Below are 26,282 nucleotides of genomic sequence, written 5' to 3'. Positions count from 1 at the left end.
TGTGATCTTTTAGGGGTGTTATAAAACCTTACTTTCTCATATTACAAGAATGACCTTTCTTCTTCCTCATTTGGGACGACTGTTTCAGTGGAATGATTTTGAACTCAAGGGCTGCTGTTCAGCTTCTTTTTTCCTACAGAATGATCCACTGATATAGTGCTCTCCCACTTCCTCTAGGATAGGGCTTTCTGAGAGCCAGACTGCAGTGATTGTTATTGCCCTTCTGGGTCTAGCCACCCAGCAGGGCTACGAGACTCCAGGCTTGTGCTGGGGAATGTCTGCAAAGAGTCCTGTGATACGATCTGTCTTCAGGTCTTCCAGTCATGGATACCATCAGCTGCTCCATTGGAGTTGGCAGGGGAGTGAAGTGGACTCTGTGAGAGTCCTTGGTTATAGTTTTGTTTAGTGCACTGGTTATCTCTAATGCTGGTTGTGCCAGCAGTGAAGTTGTTACATGGACAGTCTCAGGACCTCTCTTTATCCAGGGTGTTAAAGGTGGTGTAATTAGCTGTTGTTTTCTCCTTCTTTGGAGCAAGGATGTTCTGTTCTGAGTTGCTGTAGAGGCTTGAGTTGGTTTTCCTCCAACCAGGAGGTGATATTTTCAAGAGAGTGCCAGCTGCAGTAGTACAAGGGGGACATAATCTTGCCCTGTGTTGGCCAGGATGAGTACTCAGGTTTCTTAGGTGATGGGCGGGTGGGGGGCGGCGGGGGGGGGGGTCATAGAACTTCCAAGAGATTACATCTTTTGTTTTCAGTTACCAGGGTGAGTAGAGAAAAACCATCAGGTGGGGCCAGGATTAGACAGGTCTGAGCTCAGACTCTCTAGGTGGGGCTTGCTGCGGCCACTGTGGGGAGTTGGGGGTGGTTCTCACGTCAGTGAAGTTATGTTCTCTGGGTGATTATGGCTACCCTTGCTGTTTCATACAGGTTGCCAGGGAAATGAGAGGAAGCCAGAAGTGACAGGCCTTACCTAGCTCCTAGGCAGCCAGCAAGACCAGTCTCTCGCGCACCATGACTCCCCACCTGCATTGAGTTTATATCTAGGTAAGCAGAGCTGAGATCTTACCCTAGGGCACAAGCCTCCCTGTTGGGAAAGTGGGCAGGGCTCTCACGCCTTGCCTTTCCACCTGTCCTCACCATTTGATGTGGCTTCTGTACTTGTATCTGCACTTCTCATTTGCTCCCCTCAGACTCTGCTCAGGAAAGTTTGTGCTCAGTCAAAATTATTACAAAGCTCAGCTAGGAGCTTTATTTGCCCTGTGGCCCCTCCCCAGTTCTGCTGGCCACCTTCCCTTCCAGAAGGACCTCTGTGAGATAAGGCCAGGAATGACTTCTCTGGGGCTCAAGCTAAGAACAGGGAGGGTCCTGATGCTTCTTCTACTTTTATATTTTGCTTTGCTGCCTACATCCGTTTCAGCTCTAGGTAAGGTTAAATCCTTCTCCTGTGATCTGGATTTTGAGGTTCTCCAGTGAGGATGTGTGTTTAAAGGTTGATTTTTTTCCCCCTCACTTTTTGGGAACTCACAGTGTTTTGGCTGTCTCATGGGGTTTGCAGCGGCAAGCCTCTTCTTTCAAAGGGTCTGTGAATTCTTCCAGTTTTTCTGGTATGTTCCTGCAGTGGTTCATGGAGTAAAATTTCACAGTGTGAGTCTCCAGACACTGTCCTGTCCATCTAAGCAGGAGCTGCTTGTTAATCCTATCTGCTGTCTGCCATTTTATGGGAGATATTTTTTCTGAATCCAAATTGCCACTCACTGCCTTTTAAGTGGGGCACATATCCTGTTTACATTCAAGGTTAATATTGATATGTGCTGATTGGATACTGTCATTGTGTTGTTAGCTAGTCGTTATGCAGACTTGATTGTGTAGTTGCTTTATAGTGTTTATGGTCTATCCATTTAAGGATGGGTTTGTTGTGGCTACTAACAGTCTTTAGTTTCCATGTTTAACTCTCCCTTCAAGACCTCTTGTGAGGCAAGCCTGGTAGTAACAAATTCCCTTCATGTTTGATTGTCTGAAAAGGATTTTATTTCTCCTTCACTTGTGAAGTTTAGTTTGGCTAGATATGAAATTCTTGGTTGAAATATTTTTTCTCTAAGAATGCTGAGGCTGGGCACAGTGGCTCACACCTGTAATCCCAGCACTTTGGGAGCCTGAGGCAGGCAGATCACGAGGTCAGGAGATCGAGATCATCTTGGCCAATGTGGTGAAATCCCATCTCTACTAAAAATACAAAAATTAGCTGGGCTTGGTGGCAGGCACCTGTAGTCCCAGCTACTCAGGAGGCTAAGGCAGGAGAATCATTTGAACCCGGGAGGTGGAGGTTGCTGTGAGCCGAGATCGTACCATTGCACTCCAGCCTGGTGACAGGGTGAGACTCTGTCAAAAAAAAAAAAAAAAAAAAAGAATGGTGAATATAGGCCCCCAGTCTCTTCTAGTTTGTCAGGTTTTTGCTGAAAACTCTGCTGTTAGGCTAATGGAGTTTCCTTTGTAGGTAACCTGCCCCTTCTTTCCAGCTCCCTTTAATATTTTCTCTTTGCCTTTACCTTGGATAATCTGATGACTGTGTGTCATCAGATGGTTATCCCATATAGTATCTCACTGGAGTTCTCTGAATTTTCTCAACTTGAATGTCAACCTCTCTAGTGAGATTGGGGGATTTTTCATGGACAATATTCTCAAATGTATTTTACAAGTTGTTTGCTCTCTCTATTTCTCTTTCGGGGATGACAAAGAATCATATGTTTGGTCTCTACATAATCCCATATTTCTTGGAGGTTTTGTTCATTGTTTCAAAATGTTTTTTTATTTATTTTTATCTGACAAACTTATTTGAAAAAAAGTCTTTAAGTTCTTTTCTCAACTTGTTCTATTCTGCTGTTAATATTTCCAATTGTATTATAATATTTTTGTAGTGAGTTTTCAACTTCATCAGATCAGTTTTGTTCTTCCTTAAAATGCCGCTTTTGTCTTTCATGTCTTGTACTGTTTTACTAGATTCTTTCATCTTCATTGCCATCCAGATTCTGAATTCTATGTCTGACATTTCAGTCATTCCAACCTACTTACGAACTATTGCTGGGGAGCTACTGTGATCATCTGGAGGCAAGAAGACACTCTGGTATTTGAGTCACCAGAGTTCTTGTGCTGGTTCTTTCTCATCTGTGTGGCCTTATGTTCTTTTAATCTTTGTCATTTTTGTCTTTTAGATGGTGCTTTTTGCTTTTGTATTCTTTGATGCTCATGAGGTTTTGACTGTGGCATAAGTTGGGTTTAGTGGACTGGCTTCATTTCTGGATGATATTAGGGGGCCCAGGCTAAGCTCAGCACTTCTGGCCTGTGTGCTCTAACCCTGAGTGTTGGTAGGAGGCCCACAGCTGTGTTCTCTGCCCCCTTGAGGACAAACACTTGCTTCACTGGAGGGGCCAAGTTTCTCAGTCTGTTGGCAACAACAATGGGAGATGCTTGCAAAAGCACTTCACTGGAGGAGTGAGTGATAGTGGGGTTGTACCCATGTGCACATGCTGGTGGCTGGGCAGCAGTGCATTGGGGTGCATGCTTGTATGTGTGCCAGCAGCAATAGGGCAGTGGTGTGGTGATGTTTGCACATGTGTTTGCCAGCAACAGTGGGGGGTAATGTGGTGGTGTCTGAGTGCATGCATGCTGTCAGGGGTGGGACTTTGGGGTGGCGAGGCCCATGCACACATATGAACCAGTGTCACCAAAATGGTGAATTCCATGTGTGCACCTGTGTAGCAGTGGGGGAAAGCCACAGGTAAGTGCACACTGGAAAAGCAGAGGGAGGAAGGGTTTGGCATGTCTGCGTCTACTAAGGCCTGTCTGCTGAAGTTGTCCAGTGGTTAGGTGGGATCTGCTGTGATGTCTGCTGCACAAGAAATCCTGGTTTTGGAATCCAAGCCTGCACTGCAAGTGGATGTGGTCAGAAGGGACCCAGCAAGAAGCCAGCAAATGAAGGGTGTTCAGAACAAACTGACCTTGTCCCCATGGGTAAGAGAGCCCTTCTGTGTCCAGGTTAGAGAGCCAACAAAGCCCAAAGCCACTTAAAGGAGCATGGCATGCCTTGGAGGATGGGTGTCCCTGGTCATGCTCCATTGCAGCCATTCTCACACAAAACTCTCTGGGCTCCACAGAGACTAGAGTACTATCCCTGCCACTTCTTCATGCATCTCTTCCTGCCAGTTCAAATGTCTGAGGGCATCATGAGGGTCTCCTGAAGCTAGGATTCTGGAGGCCCATGAAGGGCATGAACCACTCTTCACCTGTTTAAGTCTCCCCTTCTCCAGGAACCACTGGAGGCTGGAATGAGTCATGGTGCTTGGCAGCACTCTGCAGGGTTTTCACCTTCCTCAGCTCAGGAACTGTGTCCTCCCTCTTTTCACCCTTAATGCCTTTCTTCCAAATATCTACTTGGAGTGTGCTAGTATTCTTGATGGTCTGATGTCTCAGTGGGAGATGCTCTTCCTGACTGAGTCTAGTCACCCATCTTGGCTCCCCTCTCCAGAATTAATTTTTTGAAAAGAAAAAAGAAGATGCACAAAACTTTAGCTAGACTAATTGAGAAAAAATAAAACTCAAATAAGTAAATTCAGAGATGAATAAAGAGTCATTACAACAGATATCACAGAAATACAAAAAATCATGACAAATTATTGTGAACAACTATATGCCAACAAATTTTATATCAGAAGAAATGAATAAATCCATGTACATGTAGAATCTACCAATACTAAATGAAAATTTATAAATATGTTTGAAGAAATAAAAAAATCTGAACAGAATAAAAACGAGTAAGAAGATTAAGTTAATAATAAAAAGCATTCCATCAAATGAAAATGCAGGATTTGATTATTTCACTGTTGAACTCTACCAAAGATATAAAGAAGAAGGAATACTAATTCTCCTCCAAGTATTCCATAAAATTGAGGAGAAGAAAATACTTCTAAAGTTATTTTATGAGATCAGCATTATCCTGACTCCAAAACTGGACAAAGATACAACAAAAAAAAATGACATACCAACACTGATGATAATGAATTCTCAACAAGATACTAGCAAACTGAGTCTAAAACAATATGAGAAAGATTATTCACTATAATCAAGTGGAATTCTTCACAGGTATTCAAAGATTGCTTAACATACAAATGAATAAATGTGATTTATCACATTAACAACAACAAAAGACCAAAACCATGTGATCTTATTTTGGATAGAAGCAGAAAAAGCATTTGAGAAAATTTAATATCACTTTACGGTAAAAAGTCTCAACAAATTAGGTAGAGAAGTCTTGTCCCTCAACACGATAAAGGCCATATATAATGTTCTCACAGCTAACATCATACTAAACATGGAAAAGCTGAAGGATTTGTCTCTAAGATCAGAAACAAGACAAGGATGCCCACTGTCATTACTTCTATTCAACATAGAACTATAAGTTCAAGCCAGAGCAACTAGGCAAGACAAAAATAAAAAAAGAACCAAATAATAGAAGAGGAAGCCAAATTGTCCCCATTTGCAGATGACATGATCTTATGTAGAGAAAACCCTAAACATTTTACCAAAAAACTGTTAGAACTAATAAACCAATTCAGTGAAATTGAAGGATACAAAATCAACATACAAAAATCAGTGGTGTTTCTATGTACTAATAGCAAACTGTCAAAAAAAATCAAGAAAACAATTTCACTTTAAATAGCTATGAAACTTAGGAATAAACTTAACCAATAAGGTGAAAAGGCTCTACATGGAAAACTATAAAACTTTAACAAAAAAAATGAAGATGACATAAATAAACTGAAAGAATCCCATAGTCGTGGATTGGAAGAATTGATATTGTTAAAAATGGCCATACTCCCCAAAGCAATCTACAGATTTAATGCAATTCTTGTCAAAATACCAATGACTCACAGAAATAAAAAATCTTCACTGAAATAGAAAAATGATCCCAAAATTGGGAACCCCAAAAGATCCTAAATATCCAAATCAATTTTGAGCAAAAAGAAGAAAGCTAGAGGCATCACACTACCTGGTTTTAAAATACATTACATGAACAACATGGTACTGGCATAAAAAATGATGGAATAGAATAGAGAATGCAAAAATAAATTCACATGCCTACAGACAACTGATTTTCAACAAAGGTGCCAAGAACACACAATGCAGAAAAGTATGTCTTCAATATATGATGCTGGAACAATTGTATACACACACACCAAAGAATAAGACTAGTCCCCTACTTTTTACCATATTTCAAATTAACTCAAAATGGATTAAAGACTTACATGTCATGCCCTAAACTATAAAACTATTAGAAGAAAATATAAGGAAAGCACTTCATGACATTAAACTGGGCAAGGATTTTTAAAATAAAAGCTTGAAAGCTTAGGCAACAAAAACAAAAAATGACAAATGGGATGACATCAAACTAAAAACCTTTTGCACAGCAAAATAAACTGGTAACAGAATGAAAAACAATTGACGAAATGGGAGAAAATATTTTTAAACTATATATCTGACAAGGAGTTATATCCAGAACACAAAAAAAGCAAATGCCACGAACAACCTGATTAAAAAATGGGAAAAAGTGGCCAAGTGGGGTGGCTCACACCTGTAGTCCCAGCACTTTGGGAGGTCCAGGCGAGCATATCATGAGGTCAGGAAATTGAGACCATCCTGGCCAACACGTGAAACCCCGTCTCTACTAAATATACAAAAAATTAGCCAGGCATGGTGGCGGGCACCTGTAGTCCCAGCTACTCGGGAGGCTGAGGCAAGAGAAGAACTTGAACCCGGGAGGCAGAGCTTGCAGTGAGCAGAGATCGCGCCACTGCGCTCCAGCCTGTGTGACAGAGCAAGACTCCATCTAAAAAAAAAAAAAAAGAGGGAAAAAGTACTTAATAAATATTTCTCAAAAGAATACACAGAAGGTCATCGGTTCAATATCATAAATTATTAGGAAAATGCAAATTAAAACCACAATAGAGATACCACCTCACTATATTGTGGAAGATGTGGAGGAAAGGAATCACTTACAGGCTGTTGGCAGGATTGTAAACTAGTACATTCATTATGGAAAACAGTATCGGGGTCCTCAAAAACTTAAAAATAGAACTACCATATGATCCAACAATCCCTCTACTAGGTATATATTCCAAAGGGAATGAAATCTGTATGTTAAAGAGATATCCACACATTCATGTTTATTGCAGCACTGTTTACAATAGCAAGGGTATGGAATGAACCTAAATGTCTAATAGTGAAGGAATGAATAAAGAAAATAATGTATAAATACACAACACAATACTATTCAGCCATAAAAAGGAATGAAGTCATGTTGTTTCCAACACCATTGATGAACCCCGAGAATATAATGTTAAGTGAAATAAGCCAGACATATAAACACAAATGCCACATAATCTCACTCAGATGGAGGAATCTAAGAAAAAATAAAAAAGTTTTCATAGAAGCAAAGAGTAGTACCAGAAACTGTGGAAGAGAGTGGGGAAGGGAGGATAAGGAGAGGTTCATCAATGGGTAGAAAGCTAGAATTAGATAGGAGGAATAAGTTCTGGTGTTCGTTGCACAATAGGTTGATGATGGTTAATAGTAAAATATTGTATGTTACCAAGTAGCTAGAAGAGAGACTTCTGAATGCTATCACCACAAAGAAATGATAAATGCATGAGGTGATGGGATCCACTGACTAAACTGATTGAATCATTGCATGACAAAAAATATGTATGGAAACACCTTATTGTACTACACAAATATGTATAATGTGTCAATTTAAAAAATAACAATAACATTCTTTTTACAGTCACAATGATTTATATTTGCCCCAACACTGTTGGGGATAGCCTGTGTTCCACTCCACTGGCCAACTTGGATAATATCAAACTTTTAAAATTTTACCAACTTCTTAGGGAACAAAAATGCGAATATGTTTTCATTGCATTTTTCTTACTTTTAAAAGAATGTTTAGTGTCATTTCATAGATTTGTGGGTTATTTATATATTTTTTGAGAATTATCTGTTCATATTCTTTATTTTTTTATTGACTTGTAGAAACCATGTATATGGTATTGACTACCAATGTTTTGTTATTGTCTTTATTTGTCTTTATATCCTGTTTAACTGCCTCTTGCTACATTAGTAGACCAAAAAAATGTGTAGTCAAATCTCTTTTAAGCAGTATTTCTACGAGTTGTATTCTGTGATATTCCCTGATGTATAGATGAGAACCCTGAAACACATAGAGACACCCAGCTAGCAAACTCCTAACCAGGTTTGGAACCTGGGTCTAACACCAGGGCTACTAGAACATAGAGATTTTTCTGTTGATTTTCCTCCCCTTAATGGCTTCTGAAATTCCAAAGATAGGTTAGCAGAATTACTAAGTTCTAAGCTTCCCAGGATAAGAAAGAAAGTTTTAGAATACTTCTCACTTCCCACAAAATGTTAGGAAAAAGTGTTGGAGGGTGTGTTGCCTTTGATTATAGCTCTGTGTATTAGTCCATTTTCAGGTTGCTGATAAAGACACACCCAAGACTGGGTAATTTTGTAAAGAAAAAAGGGTTTAATGGACTCATAGTTCCACATGGCTGGGGAGGTCTCACAATCACGGCAGAAGGTGAAAGGCATGTCTTACCTGGTGGCGGACAAGAGAGCGCTTGTGCAGGGAAACTCCCCCTTTAAAAAACCATCAGATCTCATGAGACTCATTCACTATCATGAGAACAGCACAGGGAAGACCTGCCCCCATGATTCAGTTACCTCTCACCAAGTCCCTCCCACCACACATGGGAATTATGGGAGCTACAATTCAACATGAGATTTGTGTGGGACACAGCCAAACCATATCACTCTGTTTTGGTCTTCCTATAACAATGGCCAAATAATCAAAAAAGGCATAAATAAAAACATCAAAGTATGTTTTGAGAGCAAAAACTTGTTAAGGGAACAATTAGCAATATATTTTACAAATATATACACACAAGCATGCCCTCCTACACACTTGCACACACGTGCTCTTGTAAAAAGTTGGTGAGGATGGGCACAGCCAGGTGGAAACACAACGCAAACAGAAACCTCAGGAGCAGAAACCTCAGGCTGCTGTAGAAGACCTGATGAGACTGCTCTAAGTTAAAATGAGGATTGGACGTCCTGCAGCAGCCTGTGGAGTTGATAGGTGTGTGAAAGTAGCTTTGCCTGCTCTGGAGCACATGCTCCAGGGCAATGGAATAAATTCCTTGAGCGAGTCCCTGGACATGTGCCTGAACTGCCTGACCCTATACACCCCTGTGTCTTCCCCATTCTCTGCGAGACGATTATCTTCTGCCCATGCAGCAGCAGCCTCTTGCATTCCCCATTCTTTTTCCTCAAATTTGAAGTTCATTCTGTCTCTGCCTTTCACTCTCCCAGCACCTCTCAGCTGGGTTCTTTCTCTCCATTCTGACAGTATCCCAAGCTTAGCTCAGGGGGTCTTTCCAGCCTGAGTTCCCAAACTGTGCATGGGACCATTCTCCTATTTCATTTTTGACAGGACTGTGATTCTTTCCTCTCTTCTGAGTTTCTTTTTGGAGATGTTCCTCAGAATCACAGGCCTGTGTCCTTGTCGTGTTCCCTGATGACACAGAAGTCTCGATTCAACAGCAAACAGTGGTATCTTTTGCCTCCAACATTTCCTGATTTTGCATGATTTCATTAAAATATACCTATCCACTCTATCTAATCAGGTAATCTGCACAAATATGGTCATTGGAGACAGTGGTTTAATGTTGTTCTGTCCCCCCAAGGAACAGACAGGGACTCAACAGGATCCTTCATCAGAGAATGCTTTAACCCCAAAGAATGACTCATATGGTGAGAACTGCAGCTTCCACCCCAGGTGGGCATTTCAATGTTCATTAAATTACACTGGATAGGTGAGCCACCCACTGTCTCTGCCTGAGGCTAGGTCTAAACCTAATATTTATGTAGGTCAGAGATTTTTTTTGTTCTCTCTCTCATTTCACAGATGAGAACTGCTCTTCTCTTCTGTGTTGCATGTATCGACGCCAGAAAAATGTCCATAATTCTCTGTTCTGCATCACTTGTTACACAACTACTCAACGCAAAATTTGATATGTGAAAATTGGTTTTTTAAATTTTTATTTGTATTTTTTTTGGCAGGCTTTGGAAAAGGCCTGTTTCCTGGCACTAAAAGTAGCCAGCCTTGGCATGAACAGTCCCTGACAATTCCCAGCATATGGTAAAAGAAGACGCTTCTGCCCACCCATCAGGTAGGTGTCATCTTTCTGACTGGAGCAATGATAGATGTCGTGCTTGGAGAGCAATGACTGCCGGGAAAGGTGCCAAGCAGCCAACTGGCCAACACTAGTGAGCAGGTCAGAATGTACCAGGCCTCTGGGCGAGGCAGGCCTGCTTGTACCCAGCCACGCAGAGGCCATACGCTAGAAAAATGAACACACAGACAGGTCTTGACTGTGGCTGCAGAGTTGAATATTATTATTTGTTTTTGCTAAATTAGCTGTAGAGTTTTCAATAGAATGATAGCTTTGCAGACTAAATATACATGCAAAGCACATCAGCTTCTTCTTTTAGACCAGATCCTGTGACTCAGCCTTCTTATGTATGAAATGGACTTAGCCATCTCAAAGAGGAGGGATCTAACAATCAAAGTTTCTGCTATTCAGTTTATCAAAGCATTTTGTCTTCAGCAATGACTGTCAATGTCAGTCATTTGACCATTTTCATTCTTTTGGAAACCACTTTGCTGTTTTATCAAAAAAAAGTATGCTCTATGTAGAAAAGTCTAATGATCCAAAAAGTACAAAAAAGAACATGAAAATTATCCAAATACCACTGCCTAGATATAATCATAGGTAATACTTTGAAAAACAGTCTTAAAGATGGCTGGTCACTGTGACTCATGCCTGTAATACAAGCATTTTGGGAGGCCAAGCCAGGAGAATCACTTGAGGCCAGGAGTTTAAGACTGGCCTGGGCAACATAAAGAGACCTCAATTCTACAAAAAATGTAAAAAAGTAGCCATGCATTGTGGCGCATGCTTGTATCCCAGTTACTCTACCTAGGTGCTGAGGCAAGAGGATTGCTTGAGCCCAGGAGTTTGAAGTTTCAGCGAATTGTGATTAGGCCACTGCACTCCAGTCATGGTGACAGAACAAGACCCTGTCTTTGAAACAAACAAACAAAAATAGCCTTAAAGAAATACCTATATTCCTAAATACAATATGTTACAAATGAAATTACACCATGAATGCTTGCCTATAACCTGCAATTTTTTATTCAATAATACATTATCAACATTATTTTTTAATACAGGATCAGAGACCACTGCGTGTGTGCACTGATGTTTACTTACGTGATCCCCTAGGGAGAATATTTAGATTGTTCCCAGTTTTCTAGGACTATTGCAATGCTACTGGTTACATCTTTTTGTACTTGTTCAGTTATTACTTTAGGAAAATTTCCTAGAAACTGGACTGTTGAGACAATGGTAGGAACATTCTTCTCTTTGATATATACTGATAAACTTTCCAACAAATACTTTATTGATTTACATATTCTTAACACTGCATTTTATAACACTTTATATATTTATGAATGAATTTTTGTTTACAGTCTAGGAAAAGATAGCAGCTGGTAGTTTTCACATAACTGGAATAAAAGTGCTTATTAAGGAGAGGGAGTAGGAGCCCACTTGGAAGATGTTGGTGGGGCCATTGGCAAGCAGCTGACCAAAATCTCTGCTACATTTTTTTGGAAATAAAATATGAAGACTTCTGATCAGCAACCTCAACCACAATGAATGCGACCCATAATCAAGCTGTTTTGTCTCTCACCATGCTCTCACTCTCCCTAAGACACATCTCATATTTTTGTCTCTTCTCAGAACTCCATGCTTTTTCCTCCTCCTTGACTTCAGTAAATGACTTCTCTTAAAACTCTCCCAAGATAAGATAGAAGCCATCAGAAAGGAACGTCTTCTTTGCAAATGAGTTCACAGTTACAAATAGTGGTAGGTTTGATATACATTATATGCCTTGCTTTATTTTATTGCATTGATTAGACCATCTAAAACAATGGTGAATTATAAAAGTCAGGTGCATGGATGTTAATGGGAATGGTTTAATAGTCAACCTAAGTATAGTGCTTGTTCTAAGTTTCCGGTGGGTACCCCAGCCCAGTGGTTCTCACCAGAGGCACTGTTGTCACCCCCACCCTGGAGACATTTGGCAATGTCTGCAGAGGGTTGCTACTGGCATCTAGAGGGTAGAAGGCAGTGACACTGTTAAACATCCTACAATGCACAGGAAAGAATCCCACAACAATTATCTGACCCATAATATCAATAATGTTGCTGTTAGGAAAGCCTGCCTTAGCTCAGGGTCCAGCCTAGTGTTTACAGAAGTGGCCTCTGGAGACAGACTGCCTGGTTGCAATCTTGACTCTACTACTTACAAACTGGAGTTTGACCAAATGAGGTTAAAATTTCAATAAAGCCTGAATTATGTACACACAGACCATCATTGCTTTGGGAAATCCTTCTACATGCTGATGACATTATAATTAGAAAATAGCAGGTGTGAAATAAGTGAAAATTAAAAGTGGAGCTATTTGTTGTCTGTCTTGATACTTAATGGGAAATACTTTTGGAAAGAGTTTGGAATGAGTTTGTTTCCCCAGGGGGAAAAAAAAAATCACAAGGAAATAAAACGGGTTGTGTATAGATTAGTTAAATTGAACTTGAGTGGAGACCTTCTAGAGCCATACCTCCTGCACATTTTTCCCTCCTCCTGACTTTGTCGAAAGCCAGTGTAGATAATTAATTATGTGGCTCTACGTCCATGTTGTGCTTCTGTCATCTATTAGCATCACCCTGCGTGGATAGTGCCCTGAAATAACAGAAATAAGAAAGTTATTCTCTTGTTGACTAACGTGAGTTTGCTTGGGGTAGGAGCGTGCAACAGCTTGATGCCTATCTTTTTCTCCCTACACTTAACATGACCCAGGAGGGTTAGACTGACCCTTCCTAGAAAGGGAGTTAAGAAGAATATCATCCACATTTTCCATGTTGCTTCATTTTCTCGATTTTTCTCACATTCTTTGATCTGTGTTCTGGAAGATTTCCTTTGGTTTTCAGTACACTGACAATTGTTCTTCAGCGATGTCCAGGTTGTCCATCCCACCCATTGAACTTCTCAAGGATTAGGTTCTACTTCTTTATTTTGATCATTGTATTTGTCTTTTTCAAGATCTTTAATTATATAAAACTATGCACATAACCTACTTTTATGTAAAGTATGTGATATAGTCTCTCATCTCTCTAAAGATACTAAATTATCTTTTAACCTGTATCCACATAATAGGGGCGTGTGTGTGTGTCTCTGTGTGTGTGTGTACATCCTACACTCTTAGTTCTGATCATCTTCTTCATTGGTTATTTCAAGACCCTCCTATTCTGAACCTCTACTTTCTTTCTTGTCAACCTCCAGTTGCCAAAGAATGGCCCAAGATGGTTTTTTAAATGTTAACCAGATGATGTCATCAAACTAATTTAAATATTTCAGTGGGTTCTTGCTGCACATGGGACAAAATCCTTTCTCTTTGCTTAATGATGGCCCCAACACAGCATTTACCCTACTCCAGAGAGTGAATTTTCCACAGCTTTTCAGATGCAACAGGCTCTTTTGCCCCTCAAAGACTTGATTCTCTTTGCTTCCTCCTTCCTTCTGGGCCCCACTACCTCCTATTTCCACTTCATGTCTAAGGCTTAAATGGTCCTTCTTCTGAGGAAACTTCCTTAAATCTTTACCTTAAATCATTCCTTTATTATGATTTCAGTAGCACCTTCTGGTTTTCCTTCTTACAATTTATGAAAAATGGAAAGAAAATTGACATGTACTTGACAACTATGTTTAGTGTCTATCTTGTTCTTGCAGGTAGTTCTATTAGGGAATGACCGTGCCAGCCAGGTGCACTACTTTATCTTGAGTGCATAGCTCAGGCTGGCCTCACCAATACCATGAGGAATTCTGTGATAAATGTATGAATAAAAAAATGGTCATATTGGCTGTTCCACTCAAAAGTCTAGTTGTGGGGTTCATTCAATCTCCTGGAAACACATTCCTGACTGCTTTACCCTCCAGTTGTCACAACAAGGCATTATCATGTTGTATAGAGTATGTTTGCTTGCATTTTGCCACCAAATCAGGCAAAATTAAAAAGGAAGAGTTCACTGTTGCTCTTTGTCATCTTTAGGTGAGGGATCGTTTCAGGAAACCCCATTGCGACCACAGGAGACACTCCAGCTTTTGCGTGCAGGAGGCAGGACACATGGGCAACTGGAAAGCAACATGTCCTCAAGTCGAGCACTTACTGCCGTCTTGGGGGACTCTAGTTCACAAGACAAAGAAGTCTGTTTTCTAAGGCCCCTTTCAAGCTCGGCCTTTCTGCAGATCTCATCAGCAGAGGCAGCAATTAGGGCTCATTAGAAAGGTGTTTCACGTTTTTAATTTATTTTGTTTTCCTGATGTGGATACCAGGCCTGGAAAGAGTGAACTGAAAACTCTTGTGTTTTAGAAAAAGGACACATTGCTGGGAGACAGCAGCTTTCCAGACACCGCAGAGCAAGGCTACCATGGGTCTTAATGAGGACTGTACCACACAGACCTTCTCCACAAGGGAAGGGGAGGAGAATTGAGGGGTGCCTTTTTACCTGGGGGTCCTGGTGCACTCTGGCTATATAGATCATCCTGCCACAGATCACTGACACTTCATAGGGCTTCCGAGTTCCACCACAGCCCTCAGTTGACGATGCGTTGTGAAGCTGGAATGGTTACAAGTTGCTAAACTACTTATCCTTTTTGGGCACTGGAGGATAAGGTGGTCTGAGTGGTTTTCTGAATATGATCCCACCTGCCTTATGGATCAAGAGAGAAAGTAGGTGAGAAGTACTGTGCAGGAACAATGTGGAATTGTACTTTCTGTAATGCATATCTGCTCCCTACTTCTTCCATCTACAATTTTTTACACAATAAGTCCTACTTTTTCTCGTATAGTTTGTGTTTTGTATGAAATAGCACTATATGGATACAGATTAAAATCCAGAGGCCTCCAAAGAACAGGAGTGTTAAGTCAGAAGATGTTGGTTCCTGTCTAAGCTATCGAATTCCTAGCTGGGTGATGTTGGGCTAATAATGAGCCACCTTAAGCCTCAATTTCCTTAACAGCGGAGCAGAAGTAGTAAGACCTACTTCTACCACATGGCTATTGTGCATACCAGCAGGGTACTTTATATGTGAAATACCTGGTACTGTAAATCTAAAGGATGCTATGGGTACAAAGCTTTCTACAAGGGTGGTCAGTTACTCCACCACTGGTAGCTTTCTTTACAAAAATAGTTGAATGAAACCAGCATTACCCTGATACCAAAACAGTATAAAAAAGAAAAATGAAGACCAATACCTATCACGAACTTAGATACAAAAATTCTTAACAAAATGTTAGCAAATATATGTATCCCTCAGAGCCCTACTACTGAGTTACACTGACCCATAAATAACCAGTAACTAATTATGACTGCTAGTGGCAGATAAGGGAACTCAATGTACACAGAAGAGAGGCCTGGAGGTGCAGCTGAGGTGGAGGTGGAGAAGAGAGTGCTATACCAGTCATGGGAAATTGCCCCAGAAAAGAAAATCTAGTTACGGAACATGAACCAGCTATGTGCAATTTTGCCTCTGATTAGACCCTGATATTAATCATTTAATCCCTCAATTTGGAATTATTACCTACATCTAAATTATGATATTTCTCTATTCATTTATACTCATGCACCAGCAAGTTTTATTTATTTTTAAGACAGGTTCTCACTCTGTCACCCAGGCTGGAGTGCAATGGTGCCATCTCAACTCACTGCAACCTCTGCCTCTCAGGCTGAAGCAATCCTCCCATCACAGCTGCCATGAATAGCTGGGACTACAGGTGCACACCACCACACTGGCTAATTTTTGTATTTATTGTAGAGATGGAGTTTCACCATGTTGCCGAGGCTGGTCTCCAATTCCTGGGCTCAAGCAATCCACCCTGCTCAGCCTTCCAAAGTGCTAGAATTACAGGTATGAGCCACAGAACTCAGCCACCAGCAAGTTTTATTAAATATAGTTGATACTTGCAGTATTGTGACCTAGTAAATACAGTAGTATGTAAACCAACCACCTGCTTTCAAGGAGTTTATCTACTTGAAAGAGTTTATCTAATCTTATCTCTTTCAAGTAGACAAACTCTTTCAAGGGAAGAAAGAGACATTAGAAAATTAAGTGTAATACAGAGTAGTGAGAGAGAGTGAGAGAAAACTACTTACACTGCAAATTTCAGAGAAGGAGCTTCCAAGCTCTGGCTTGGAGATTGGGTCTAATTTGGGTAAATGGAGATGGATGGGCAAGGATGTTCCAGGTGCAGAAAATAGCATGTCTTGAGTTTGATCTAGGCCAGGTGTGGTGGCTCATGCCTGTAATCCTAGCACTTTGGGAGGTCAAGGCGGGCAGATCATGAGGTCAAGAGTTCGAGACCCTCCTGGCCAACATGGTGAAACCCTGTCTCTACTAAAAATACAAAAATTAGCTGGATGTGGTGACGTGCACCTGTAGTCCCAGCCACTTGGAAGGCTGATGCAGGAGAATCGCTTGAACCTGGGAGGCGGAGGTTGCAGTGAACTGAGATTGCGCCACTGCACTCCAGCCTGGCAAGTGAGTGAGACTCCATCTCAAAAAAAAAAAAAAGAAAAAAAAAAAGGAGTTTGATCTAGCTTACAGATGGGGCTTTCAATAGAGCACTTAACTTTTTTCTCAACAAATCTCAACTGATCTGAAAAATCCTTTCTTTCTGCATCTTCCTCATCTTCTTCTCTGGGAGAAGCCCAGACTGCATCCAAAGTGCAGCTGGCTTGGCCTGTGCACCAAAGAGCAAGATTGTCACCCCCCTTCAGTCTTTTCACTAGTGAGGGGTAACTTAAGTCCAGGTGCTTTCACTTCAGAGACTCCAATGGCTACATTATGCTCAGCACTTGGAAGGTAACAAATTTGCTATGTCACAATTGATAATCAACTCTAGTAAAAGAATGTCCAAATCAATTGAGCTTTAGCAAGGGCAAACCAGCTGGACGCAGGCAGATTCGCAGCTAGAGCTGGCCAGGCTTGATAAATTTGCCCTTATTATGGCTATTGATGTTTAAATTTCTTCAGGGATGTTGTTACATGGGTGCCTGGTGGTGACAGAGGTACGGTGACCTCCTTCGATCCTTAATCTACACCTGTTAGTTGGCTCCTTGGTTGCCTCTGAGTATACTCAGGCTTAAAGGTTAACAAAAGAAAAACAGGCCAAGTTTACGCCACGGCAGCAGCGGATCAATGCAAGTAAATAACCTTCTCTGTCTTATTTCCCCAAGCATTATTGATCCAAGTTCTTTGTTCTTTGTCATGTTTCTGTCTTCTTTTCCCAGGGGACCCTCAACAATCAGCTTCTATTGAACATGTTAACTGGCACATTATGACAGCTACCATTTTGTCACTCAACGTGGTAATATATACACACACACATTCACACGCACACACACAAACAATTTTACTAGGCTGTCTTCTAAGCTGTAGACTAGGAAGTGAATTTCAGATATAAACTTGCTTTGGTCCGATTTATTTTCTTTTTCTTCTGTAGCAAGCAGGAGGATTCCATGACCTGTTATCCCACTAACAAGTTTATTTATTTGTTTTAAATATCTATCAAAAGAGACAATGATCTGACGGTTTAAAGAAATCACTTAGCAGCTGGAGCTTGGGGCATATTTCTGGTGACTTGTGCATGCTGATATCTGGTCTGAGCCCTGACTTATTTTTCTTTGGAAATTGGATCCTTTTTTTCCTTTTCCTGGCACTTTTAAAGGCTATTGTCATCTTTCCTTAGTTTTCTCTATGAAACACTAAAGGATGTTACAGTGATTGCTCTGGCCATCTTGAACTCCATCTTCTTCCTAGACAGGTTCTGCCGGTGCCTTAGCAAGATTTGTGCTCCAAATGAAGACTGCTAATTTGAACATGTCTAGCTATCGTACCAAATTCATTGGATTCCATCCATATGTATATGTTGTATGTATATCAATTGCAAAATAGAATTTTCCACATAAGTCTAAAATTTAAAAATGTTCTACAGGGGCAGGAAAGCTCTTTTTGCTGAAACTCATTATACTTTAAGGCACATATGTCTAGTTGAAAAGAAATAAATAACTTCCTCTTTGAGTTACAAAATAAAGCTGAGTGAATGATAAAATTATGACACTGAGTGTTGTACTCCTTTCTCTGGATCTCATCAATTGGGATAGATCGTTTATTTCTGAAAAAATACTTGAGAGAATTTAGGGATAATGTAAAATGTTTCATGCTTGATGTCCTAGGAGGCAAGACTGCTACTTTTAACCTAAAAACTAATTTGAATGAAAAAAAAAGAAGAAAAATAACCCAGTGTCTGCAATTGTTATCCTTGAACTGAACATGTATTATGTCAAACAAAATAAAGCCAATACTAATTACTTTGCAAAGAAAAAAAATAGTCTATTAACAACTAGATAGTGCCAGTATTTTCCTTGTAGACATTTGAAAAAATTAAGCCAATATTGATGGTCTAATGTGAAACAGTGATTATCCATCGTCTTTGGGGTCAAACAGCAAAGAATCTTGTTCCTTAAATTATTCGACCAAACAAACTTCACTTGCTCAGAGATGTATGTAAATTGTGTGCTTCTCTCTTTCATTTGTCAATCATTAAAATGCCCATGTATATAATTAATACCGTTGCAAACTCCCTTGTCTCCCAGTTTTCAATTTTGCATTCTGTTTAATCCACTGAAGAGTCACCTTTTAACTGATGTGTTGATGAAGTATGAAAGCTTATTTCTATCATTTCTCTACATGCAGAAATCACTGCAGGCATTGCTGAGGAATGTGAAATTGGTTATCATTAATGTTTAGAGCTTTTCATCCTTGGTGTGCTATGCAAACACTAATTAATGAATCCTCATGTAACACCCACACCAAATGAAGTTGCTAACAGTTCTATTCAACGAATAAGAACCCTAGGCCTTTGGCAACTTATTCAAGCTACCTAACTCTTTTTGTGATACACAGAGCAGGTAATAGCCCCAGGATTATATGCTTCTGGTTCTATGTGTGACATGCTAGGGTGTTCTCTGAAATGGCAAATGTGGATTTTTTCTCAGATACTTGTACCTTAGAGCACCCCCTCTTGTCTTTCTTGTTTTTAAGTTATGTCATGTCTCTGTTTCATACAATCATGGCATTGAAACTCTGTTAGAAACATTTTATTTGCATATGTTATTCAGGAGATTATACCATATGTTGTAGGCTTAATTTTGGAATTAGCCTTTGTTTTTATTTTGAAATTTTTCCAACCACTGGCCCTCTCATGAAGGTCAGTGCAGTTTTAAGCAAACATGGTCAAACTTTGGACGGAAATAAAAATGAAGTCAACTGAAAGCATTTCAACCTTTGGATTCCTGCCAAATAACTTCTTCTTTTCTATCCCCCAAGCTGTCATTGGAAGTTAAAGAAGACTAAAAAACTATTTTCAAAGCTTTAAAAGTATTTGGTTTTATAGGAAGAGTCTGTTTGGGAATTGTTTATCCCCCAAATGAGAATTTTGTCAGTTTATGCCATACTTTTAAAGAGCCAAGAATTTTCCAGAAATGGTATTCAAAGACACCTTTAGGGGAGAGAATGAAAATACAATCATGACCACTTTTGCAATTGCTATAACATTTCTATTTATTCATTTTCTATCCTTTTTCAGATATACCTTTCTTATAGAAGTTTTCAATGTTAAAAATAAACTCTGTAAAGTGTTTAGATATTCCCTGGACTTATCCCAGTCATGAAACAGACCCACAGTAGCTATGCTTAGGGACCAAGCCAGTGTTAAAAATTAGAGAAACTGATCCAAGGCAGCCTCACATATCCAGGGAGACTGGAATAATTTTAATACACAAAAATTAATTTCCCCAAGACATGTCAGTACCTTTTAAATGTATTTACATATGCTGCCATAGAATATGCATGCTAAATAAACTTTCCAACACATCCATCACAGGTAGATGCCTCTGCTTTCTCTTGATCAGTTTTCCCATGGGAGGGCAGACTGAAGAATCCCACAGAAACAAGATATTCTGCTGCAAGCAAGTAGAGCACATACAACAGTTACAACTGTTACAATTTGTGCTCCCGCAAATACCGGACACTGCTTATTAGAGCCACATAAGCGTGGAACCATAATTTATCTGCATATGATACATATTAGATGATCATTATCATGAACATTCTCACTGACCATGACCTTGTTATCAATGTATATCATTTATTGCTGTTTTTTTCCGTGTTAAAGCCCACCGTGAGCCTGCTTATTTGTTAATGTCAAGCAATACATCCAAAATGATTGTGAACTTCTTGAGAACGAGGCTGTGTCTTGATCCATTTTGTATTTCCAGTACCTTGCCTGTTGTCTGCACAGAGATGGTATTTACTAAAAGTGTGTTGAATGAAGACTAATACTCAAGCCACCAGTATTCAATTGTTATAATGCTTTACCACTTGGTTGACAGTTATTGCAAATGGTATCTGGAACATTAGAAACATGAGACCAGATTATAAAGGATCTTGAATCACGTTCATGAGAGCTTGGGGTAGCTCCAAGCTCCAAGCATGGGCCATAATTTTCAAGGCCACAGGACACAATTTGCCTTACTCCCTGGGAGAGATTTCATATTGGGCATGCCCAGGACAGAAACCTAAACTTCCATTGCCATTTCATGTTGAAGTATACCTCCCAGACGGTTTGAGCGTGTATCCCACTTTTGAGGTCTGTGGCATACAAACAATTTCCCCAGGCCTTCGAAGGAAATAGCCGAAGAAGAGGAAACAATTGTTCCTTGAGATGTGCACCCAAGTTGGTTCTGAATCAATATCAAGGAATAATTGACCCACATGAGGTTGTGGAAAGGCCATGTGGTATAGTGTAGTGGTTTTTAAACCTCACTGTATGCACAAATCACTCACTTGTTAAAATATAGATTCTAAGTCAGTAAATATAGGTCTGGACTTGAGACAATGCCAGCCAAACAGTCACACACCTGGAGTCTTCTACCACACTAAGACTTTGATGAAAGGCAAAGGCAGGATTCTGGCATCTTTTAAGTCACAAAAGGGAAGAGATGATGCGAATCAGAAATGTGTTTGGGGGTTAAACGCCTCATGGGGTAAACTCTGATCAATGACAAAAATAAAATTTTCTCTTTGCTACCTTCCAAAAAAGACTCTGAGGTTTTACTTTGCACAATTTCCAGGAGAGTCCCTGATGTTTTCGTAGACAAGCCTGCTGAGAAAGCTGCTGTATCTCACGGTGGTACTTCACATAGCAGCAGCTGGAGTCATAGGCATCACTTTGAATTGTTTCACATCTTCCCTTGCCTCAAGTTGCTTTTTCTTCATCTTGACTGACCTGAGCATACACTGGGTCAACAAGTCTGTTGTAGATCCTGCTTTTACATGGAATTATTATAAAAGTCTCACCAACTTTAATATTTCTGATTCAACTTGGGGGCAAACTAGATCATATTTTTTTGGGAGGTGATTTGCAGTGGACCTCAGTATTGCCAAACTAATGTTTTTGGTCAATTTCTTTCTTTCTTTCTTTCTTTCTTTCTTTCTTTCTTTCTTTCTTTCTTTCTTTCTTTCTTTCTTTCTTTCTCTCTCTCTCTCTCTCTCTCTCTCTCTCTCTCTCTCTTTCTTTCTTTCTTTCTTTCTTTCTTTCTTTTTTTGACAGTCTTGCTCTGTTGTGAGGCTGGAGTGCAATGGGCGATTTCAGCTCACTGCAACCTCCTGAGTAGCTAGGACTATAGGCATGAGCCAACACACCCAGATAATTTTTGTATTTTTAGTGGACACGGGGTTTCGCCATGTTGGTCAGGATGGTCTCAAACTCCTGACCTCGTAATCTGCCCGCTTCAGCCTCCCAAAGTGCTGGGATTGCAGGCGTGAGCCACTCTGCCCAACCAGTCAATTTCATGTTTGGCTTCTTGGACAATACATGTATTAAATTATGTCAACAACCAATTTCATCGTCATTAAAATCAAAATACTATGTGGGCCCTATTGAGTACCTTGTTGTGGGGGAATGCCATGTACATTGTAGGGTGTTTAACAGCATCCCTGGAATCTATTGATTAGATTCCAGTAGCACCCCCAGTTGTGACAAATAAAAATGCCTCTAGAGCTTGTCAAATATTCTCTGATGGGCAAAAACAAGTCCTGGTTGTGAAGCACTGCCATTAACATTTTGGTTGCTTGAACTTTTCAAGGTTAAGCCATGATTTCAAGATATATTTTTTACATTTTATTATTATTATTATTTATTATACTTTAACTTCTAGGGTACATGTGCACAACGTGCAGGTTTGCTACATATGTATACATGTGCCATGTTGGTGTGCTGCCCCCATTAACTCGTCATTTACATTAGGTATATTTCCTAATGCTGTCCCTACCCACTCCTCCCACCCCATGACAGGCCCCGGTGTGTGATGTTCCCCTTCCTGTGTCCACATGTTCTCATTGTTCAATTCCCACCTATGAGTGAGAACATGCAGTGTTTGGTTTTCTGTTCTTGCGATAGTTTGCTGAGAATGATGATTTCCAGCTGCATCCATGTCCCTACAAAGGACATGAACTCATCTTTTTTTATGGCTGCATAGTATTCCATGGTGTTTATGTGCCACATTTTCTTAATCCAGTCTATCATTGATGGACATTTTGGTTGGTTTCAAGTCTTTGCTATTGTGAGGATATGAACAGACACTTCTCAAAAGAAGACATTTATGCAGCCAACAGACACATGAAAAAATGCTCATCATAACTGGCCATCAGAGAAATGCAAATCAAAACCACAATGAGATGCCATCTCACACCAGTTAGAATGGTGATTATTAAAAAGTCAGGAAACAACAGGTGCTGGAGAGGATGTGGAGAAATAGGAATGCTTTTACACTGTTGGTGGGACTGTAAACTAGTTCAACCATTGTAGAAGACAATGTGGCGATTCCTCAAAGACCTAGAACTAGAAATACCATTTGACCTAGCCATCCCATTACTGGGTATATACCCAAAGGATTATAAATCATGCTGCTATAAAGACACATGCCCACATATGTTTATTGCGGCACTATTCACAATAGCAAAGATTTCAAGATATTGAAATGATCTTCCATATTTACATTTCCCATGAGATACTGTCTATACAAATGTGAGTGTTTCAACAAGTTTGATAACATACTTTTCCCCAATAAATTAAATGCAATTAATATGAAAAAGCATGGAAGGGTGCCATTATTAATTAGTGGAGATATGAACTTTAAGAGTTAGATAGATGAGGCAGAAAGAAGGATGAACAGATAGACAGGCAGACAGACAAATAGATAGAAAACACATTACACTAGGAGTATTTCCAAATATAAGTCATGATAAATATACTTTCTCTTTAAGAGCAGGTTATATCTGTTCATTGCATAGTCACTACATTTGTGTACACACAAATAACACTAAATTTTTGAAAATTGTTTGTTCTATTAGTTCTTTACATTGTACTCTGAGATCGTGGTGGGCTTATTTATGTAATTATTTTTCCTGTTGGGAACTTTTATTTCAAATTAATGAAGGACAGGGTACCTTGTTCAAATTGTCATGAAATTCAAAAGAAGAAGTTTAAATTAATGAGGGTTTTACTACGCTTGAACATGTGCTGAGGCCTGGTATCAGATAATCTCCAGATTCGGAGCCAATAGCAATTATATTTATATCTTCAGTGGTGTCAACCTGAATTAAAAATTGGCCAGCTTTATTAGGAATACCTCTAAAAGAATTTTTAATTAATTTAGAGATACTAGCAAATAATGTAGTTGTGTGCAACTCCTAAAATGATAACATAAAAACACCTTTCCCTCTTCCTATTACTTTATTACAAATTCAAGGGTTCTTAAAGGAACATTATAATTGCTCAACATAAGCTAGATCCAGTGGGAAAAACTCATGTTACAGTTCCTTGGTTTAAATTATTGGTAATTCCTTTATCCCATAATAATTGTTTCTTTACTGTTAAATTTAATTACACTAATCAATTGCATAATCTATGGGTTATTCTACTTAGTTTTCTTCAATAGTGAGACTGATGTTAGTTGCCTTTATTAAATGGATTCACTTGCTTGAATCATTCCTTGCATGTACCTGGTACCTACTTAGAAACAGCTTCAAAATAAAGCATACGCATTATAATGTATGTAAATATATAGTAGAATGTCTGAAAGAATGTACCCTAAAATGTTAACAGTGGCTGTCTCTGAATGGTGGGACTCAACAATTCATTTTCTTTTTTCTTTATATTTTTCTGCTTGAATTATTTACAATAACTGTTACCATTTTTTACCCCAAATTGTTAAATGTTTTTAAAACTTGATTTGTACTTATTGATACATTTTTAGTGAATAATGTTTTCAAAATCACTGTTAGTTTCCAATATACATGTAATTTCTCAAAATATCCCTTTAGGAGTAAAATATGATACTGGATATTTGAAAATACTATGTATAATGATAAAACATTAAAGTAATTTCATCTCAGGCTTTTTTTTAAGTTTCAAATGTTACTATTTACACAAAAAATAGGACTTAAAAGTAAAAAATAAAATGCTGTTATTTTTCATCCTTTTTTGAAATTTGGCATTCTAGTTTTCACTTTTTAATTCTTTTTGAAGTCTATCATTTCCCTCCATTGAGATTAGTTTATTATGTACATACATACAAGCACACTTATACTTTGTAAACAACAACAATGATATAATAAATTCTTTTGGGAAATTTACAATTATACAGGGATAATTTATTAAAGAAATGATTATTACATATATGTTTATATTATATGATACCCATTCATATGTGAGAATTCAGTAAAGAAATTAACTCTTAGAAGACATAGCATTGATTTAAGTCATCATTGTTATAATGTTAAATCCATATAGATGTAACTAGATAGAAAATATTTATGCTTACAATTCCTTTACAACTAGAAGTTCTAAGCAAATTCATAAATTCAATGCATGCAAAACCATAAAACCAATAAAATTCCATTAAAAACATTACTTTTAATGTGGTAGATTATTTTATTTTACTGAAACTAAAAAGTTGAGGTTTCTAGTAGAAGCATGTAGCCTCATATATGGCTATGCAAAAAGTTTATGTGTGTATTTCAACTTCAATGTTATTACAGAATTTTTATGTGGTGAAACTATATTTATAGTTATAGTTATATAATTACAATTGTATAGGGATAATTTATTAAAGCAATGATTATTTATATATGTATATAACACACACTCATATATGACAATTCAGTAAAGGAATGAAATTCTTAGAAGACATAGCACTGATTATGTATACATACAACTTCTATATATAAAAACAATTTCTAGATATAAAACAATTGTTCCATAGATATGTAATTTCTCTCTCTATATAAAAACAATTGTTCTCTCTATATACATAACAACTTTTCTAAGACCCTGTTTGCTATTCTGAGATTATTGAGCCTCAAATTTTATCCAGATTGCACGTGACGTACCTTCAAACACCATTTGGTTTGGTGCACTGTTTTTCATTACCTTGAACAACAAGATTTGTTACATCTGTAAGACGTTCTCGTTCACTTGAATATAATGTTGGTGTTATTGCATTAGTGATAACTGCATTAAATGGGTATGTAATTCATTCAATTGTTGCTGAAACTGGAAATAGAAATAGAAAAAAATTCGTCATTGTCTTTTTAGCATTACACCTACTGCTAAGGAAATGGCGCATGCTGTTATACATAAAAACATGATCCATGCAATATGTCTGTCTTGAAGGTGAATATGGTATTCATCTTAAACACAGTTTAAATAATGAACTCAGAAGCAATTTGGCCTTCATTTTGGCTTAATACATCAAAAACAAAAAAATGTAAATTACAGCACTGAAAATGAGTGGCAGAACTTAATTTCCAGACAGTCCAGAATATGCTCATGTTTTCTTTATAGGATAATTAAAAAATTGCAAAGTAATTGTAGAGGATGGCAATTTCCAGAAAATGGGTCTGTA

At 38.8% G+C, this 26,282-nt stretch overlaps 1 long non-coding RNA gene across 1 annotated transcript; it reads left to right on the top strand.

Moving 5' to 3' along the window:
• Positions 1-772: 772 nt before the first annotated feature.
• Positions 773-12,538, top strand: LOC117071469. Its single transcript, XR_004432315.1, has 5 exons — positions 773-826; positions 928-1,044; positions 10,189-10,298; positions 11,934-12,059; positions 12,409-12,538. It is a non-coding gene; the product is annotated as an uncharacterized LOC117071469 (long non-coding RNA).
• Positions 12,539-26,282: the final 13,744 nt, after the last annotated feature.

Source organism: Trachypithecus francoisi, unplaced genomic scaffold (genome assembly GCF_009764315.1).
Source record: "Trachypithecus francoisi isolate TF-2019V2 unplaced genomic scaffold, Tfra_2.0 Lachesis_group3, whole genome shotgun sequence".
NCBI lineage: Eukaryota > Metazoa > Chordata > Mammalia > Primates > Cercopithecidae > Trachypithecus > Trachypithecus francoisi.
Note: the sequence above shows the minus strand (reverse complement) of the source record. Positions and strands in the feature narration are given on the sequence as shown.